Source organism: Peromyscus eremicus, chromosome 1 (assembly GCF_949786415.1).
Source record: "Peromyscus eremicus chromosome 1, PerEre_H2_v1, whole genome shotgun sequence".
NCBI lineage: Eukaryota > Metazoa > Chordata > Mammalia > Rodentia > Cricetidae > Peromyscus > Peromyscus eremicus.
The window spans coordinates 147,251,054-147,257,149 of NC_081416.1; positions in this window are offsets into that span (position 1 = coordinate 147,251,054).

Below are 6,096 nucleotides of genomic sequence, written 5' to 3' on the forward strand. Positions count from 1 at the left end.
AATAATGGAAAAGCACAGGAGTAGTACTCACACTATAAGCAGAATAGCAGTCACAATTGTGGATGAATAAAATCCTTAGCTAAAAAAACTTGTGAAACAGCAGGAGAGAAGTCAAAAGGGACTGAGAATGGAGGTGGTGGACATCAGCTACAGTCAGCATAAAAGTGGTGATGGTAGCGTTTACCTATAACCCCTGTACATGCTTTCCTTAATCAACATTTATTGTGATGTTGTCTCTTGGGAGAAACATGTTCAAATGTACAAAAGGGATTTCCTGAAATCACATTAATATCATATCCTTGTGTTTTTCTCTCTGCATCTCTTCTGTTGTTTTTCTCTCTGTTCTCTGCTCTACTTTCTCCTATTTTTCAGAAGATACCAAAAATCTCTCTATGATCCCATGCTTGAGAGACCTTCAGGACCCTTATAGACTGTCAGAGAAGCTAAGTCCATTTATTTCTTTCTTAATGAATTATCTGAGTTTTTAATTAAAAGGGATTCCCATTTGCATTCTATCTGCTCAGATGACAAAAACATTACGAGAAACTGGAGATTCAGAGATGAGTGGAGAAATGCAACAGGCTGTGTCAGGATTTTATAGGAACAACCCCCTGCTCCTCTGTGTGTCTTCCCTGCACTGACATGTTGATGTGGCTGAGAGTCCTTGACAAGAGCATGTTGCTTCCCCTTTAGGTCTGAAGAATAGCAATGCTGTAGTTCTTTTGTCTGGCTAGGTGCAGCTGCAAACTCATGCATAACAACTTTCTTGGTAAGGTATTTTCTACAATTCTGTATTTGAGTAGCCACTCTCATACTATAGCAAATAAGAAGTATATTTCCCTGCATACATTTCAGCATAATCTTGTTATTTTTAGTCAAAATGGGTGAGTCCCCCACCTCTTTGAAGCATATGAGAGAAATGATCTGATGACAGTTAAATCTAGAAACCTCATGGTGGAAGATTTGCAAGCGAGGAAGTTTTTCCTTCCATCTTTCTCTCTGCTCCCTGATGTGTCACAGAAGTGCCTTATCTCACCCATAAGATCTGTCTTTTTCTCTAAATTTCTTTTTATTTGAAGCAGTTGGTGACATTTCAAGGGTACAATAGAGCAAAATGCAAGATGCTCGTATTTCTTATCCTTCTCCTGGTCAGCTGTGTACTGATAACCACAGTGTTTCTCTGTGCATTTAGTTATCCCCTCTTACTACAGACCTATAACTATGACCTCTCTTCCCACCATCCTCATCCTCTCTCTCGTACTACAGTACCAATTCCTTCTGCTGATTATTGGAGCTAAGGAGTGGACTTCTTTCTTCACCCTCTTGCTTTATCATTATCATCTCCTCTGTCCCTAAGACCTGTGATCTTTTTAAATAAAGAATACCACATTTCCTGTGGCATTCTTCAGTTATTCAAATTCTAACCATCTCTTTCTTCTTGAATGCAACATACAAACTTTACAGATCAACTTTGAGAAGAAACAATGAGCCTGTTGTACAGGGTTTTGTCCTAGAAAACAAAATATTTTTATTACCTTTCTCCTTGAAGAAATAACAGACATGAATATGAATTATTTTGGAGAAAGTAAGAAAAGTCTGTTTAAGGCAGTTCATCTCTCTGCCTCAAAAGGAAGCATCTCTCTCATTCCTTCCCAGGAGGAAGGCCTGGACTCTACTTGTTGCATTTTGTGGTAGCCACACAATGATACAGATATAGAGAAAAACCCCACGACAGTAACTCTCTGAACATTCTTTGAATATATCCTTACCTTTCTTCCATTTTCAGGTCTAGAGGTGGAGAGCTGACCAAGGCTGAAGAAGGCCCCTTTACAGACTGTTTCTAGATTCTGCTTCCTTGTTCTGAAATTGGGATTTGCCGTTAGGAGCTGAGTAAATGTTTTAGACCTGGGTGAGCCTTTTAAAAATGTTGAGCAGACCTTGTGACTTTCAGTATGTATACAAAGAACAAGTTACACACTGGAAACCTTTGAGTCCATATTCCCACTAAGATGTTTCTTGGCATCTGCCCCATTTCCTCTCTCTTATCAGCCTCTCCCATCCAACCCTTTTAGGTCCACCTGTGTCCAAATAATTAATTACTCTTCCCTCTTTTATGGACCAACTCCCATGATAGGTTGAAACATCAAGTAGTATCACCTTGAGTTGTGTGAGTGCATAACTCAATCATAATCAGATCATGCCTCAAATATCAGCCTCTACCATCCTATCCTAACTGATCTACCTACCTGTAAATATTTTTGTTCTCTCCATTAAGGGACAATCCCCACAACAGCTAGCTACATCAAAAGTATATGATGAGGTTTGCGACTGTATAACTGAAGCATAACCAGACCACACAGCCTTGCAGTGTTCTGCATGGTGATGCTATGTTACTCTTGGTACTTTTTCCACAACAGTGATGCACTCAGTGTGGGTTTTTTTTTTCAGGCACATTCAAGCTGACAATCCTTCTGAATCCTCTGCAGGTATCCTAAGTTCTAATTCTCATCCATCTTCACACTTTTATTACTAGTGAACCAGCCTGCCTCTGTCTTAATCTTCAAGGTCAACTGATAGTAAAGACATACTAGGTTCAGTCGTGTTTATAATTAAACCTCTGCTTTTCAAAGACTGGATTATGTCTCATCTGAAACCATAAGTAGAAATAGTTCTGTACTGCCTGTTTCAGGAATGACAATCATGCCTTTGTTTCAAAAAGTAGTTAATAACCATCTTGCAACTTTGTTTCAAAAAGTCACGTGACTACCTATTATTACCTTGTTATGACTTCCTATTGTGATTACATGTTTTGACAACATGCTATGTTCTGATCCTGTAATCCTGCCTATTCCCCCTATTTGGAAACCCCCTACCCATGAGGTGTATAAAAGCCTGCCTTCCTCACATCCAATGCTGAATTCTTAAGCCCCATCTTAGGGGGCAGCAGCTCATGTACCTGAATCAAATTCTTGCTTTAATGAATTGCTTTCTTTAATTATTTTTGCCATAATTATTTGGGTCAGTGGTCTTTCTTCTCCCATCTTTGGGATTAATACTAGCACCTCTGAACAGAAAAGTTATTTTTATTTTATTTCATCAGTAAAAAGAAATGTGTTGGCCCACCTGTCTCGTGAAATGCAGATTTCAGCATGTGTACCAGTTCATATAACCTACTTCATAAATTTGTTAATCTTTATGTTCTTAGAGTGTAAATGCTCTGAATTTTTAAGTATTTTTTCTACGAATCAACTTTATATTCTTCTAATCACAGGCACCTTTGGTTCATTCCCAGTTTTTTTTTTAATTTTATTTAATTTGGAAGACAAGAGGGACAAGTACATTGGAGGTCATGGGAAGAATGTTGTGCTTTGAATGTGGCTTAACTATGTCCACCATGTAGTGGACATTTGTTCAGCAAAGATGATAGCTTTAGAAGGGTCTGTGGGACTTTCAAGGGGTGAAACCTAAAGGCTGGTCCTTAGGGGACTTGGTCCTGGGTTCACATGTGACCTATAGTGGTATTTGAGAGTTTTCATAAAAGGAGCATGCCTGGCCTTACTTGGGTCTCATTGCTTCCTGTATGGAGATAGGATCTTTCCTCTGCATATGCTCTAACATCTAGCCTTGGCCCTGTCCAGAACCCAGTAACACATGTGATGTTCAAAATGATGCAGTCTCAGTGGCGTCTGCAGTATAGGTTATTTTATTTCACCAACATCAAGTACTCTTTCTGTCAATGTATTATATCAGTGTGGGGGTTCACATGACTACAGGGTAGGTAGAGGGTACACCAATACATTATCTACTACTTTACAACTTTGTTTATTGTTAATTTGTTAATTTACTCTATAATTAATTGTGGTGATACTGTGTTCCCCAATATATCATGCACCTAATAAATTTATCTGGGGTCAGAGAACAGAACAGCCACTAGACAGACATAGAGCCCAGAAAATGGTGGCACTCACATCTTTAATCCTAGCCTTGTGGAGGCAGAGATCCTTGTGGATCTCTGTGAGTTCAAAGCGACACTGGAAACAGCCAGGCATGGTAACTCATGTCTTTAATTCCAGGAAGTAATGGCAGAAAGCAGAAAGGTATATCAGGAGTGAAAACCAGGAACTAGAGCTGGTTAAGCTTCTAGACTTTTAGCAGCAGTTCAGCTGAGATTCATTCTGGATGAGGACTCAGAGGCTTCCAGTCTGAGGACACAGGATCAGCTGAGGAATTGGCGAGGTGAGGAAGCTGTGGCATGTTCTGTTTCTCTGATCATTCAGTGTTCACCTCAATACCTGGCTCTGGGTTTGTTTTTATTAACAAGACGTTTTAAGATTTATGCTACAATTAATTTATATTAGAATGTTACAGAGCAATGGAAAAGTCAGTGTGTGGGATTGAATACCTACATGTATGTCACCATCACTATGAATGCATTATTTGAGTGGTAAAGGAGGTGGTTTGCTAGACCCCAAAAAGAAATTATAAGCATTCATTTATTCCATTACAAATTAGCAATATTTAAAAATTTGTCATGTTTTTTCTACTAGTCCTTTGATAAAGATAAATAAAATATAGAAAGAGTTATAGTTTTTCACTTGCATTTCTTCTTCCATGACCTACTCTATAATTTCTCAACATAGTAGGAATTATTCTCTTACACATGCAACAGGATGCTTAAAGAAAAATTCATTGTGAACCTTGAGTTATTATAAAGCATATTTCTTCTACTGGTAAGAAACTTGGTAGAATGTGAAAACATGCATCATAAACTAACACAATGATCTATTAATATAAATAATAACCAGGTGCAAGTGGCACACAGAATCTGAGATATCTTATAACATGTTACCTTAGTCCACCCTCTACATCACATATATAAAAATTTGTAGTTAATTTTTATCTGAAGAATAAGTTTTGTAACTCATGAAGCAGAATCTCATCCATGTTTTAAATTTTGCGGTATACATAAATGCAGACACAGAAATAGAGATATACCAGTCTTAGGCATACTCGAAACTCTGTATCCTACTTCAGAGAGAGTTGCTCATTGATGTCTATTGTTGGTCTCTTCACAATTGCCAGGAAATAGTAGAAGCCTAGATATCAATCACTTGAAAGAAGGATGAAAAAGTTGTTCATATACAAACGGTATATTACTCATCCATAAAGATATGAAAAATTCAGGTAAATGAATGGAGTTGGAAATGACCCTTCTGAAGGAGAAAACCCCACCAAAAACTGTCAATGTCCCATTTCCTGTTGTGTATGTAGATAACACATTTGATCCTTCAGATACATTTCTTTAAATTGAAGTATCTATATAATGCAGGATATTGTTAAGGAGCTGTGCAGGGAGTGGGGCATGGGAATTCAAGAGCAGGTGTTACTAGGTGGAAGGAGAATAATGGGACAGAAAGTTGGAATTGGACAGAAGATGGGAGGGTGGGGTAGAGACAGGGAACTGAGAAGGATACCTAATATTAAATATCTTTCAAAAAGGCACATAGAATTCTACTACCATAGTCATATCCATATATATATAAATATTTATAAAAATAAATATATATTTATAATAAATAAATAAATGCACACACACACATTTATAAATGGAGTTGCTCTGCAATGGAGGATACAGTATCTCCCTAGACAATATAGGCTGTCAAATATGATACCCAGTGCTTCTTATAGGTTACAATTTTTTAAGTTGTTGATCAGTGGGATTCTATAGGCTCCCAACCCCCAAACACTACAGGTTATTGCCAATGCTATTGATTGCTCTCTAGAACTTGATGCTAAGACCCTATTGATGAAGACAGCACACACTTGAGTCACAGACCATCGTAGCTACAAATTTTTCTATGTCCTGCCCAGCCATGAGGTCTCACAGCTGCTTATAAAATAATCACCCAGAGGCTTATATTATGTATGGCCTATGACAGGCTTCATGCTGCTAGCTCTTTCATCTTAAATTAACCCATTTCTATTATTCTGTATATTGCCATGTGTTCCGTGCCTTTACATATGTCCCATTGCTCTTTGAGTGGCAGTTTAGCATCTCTCTTTACTCTCCTTTCTCCTTCCACTATCTCTCTTGGA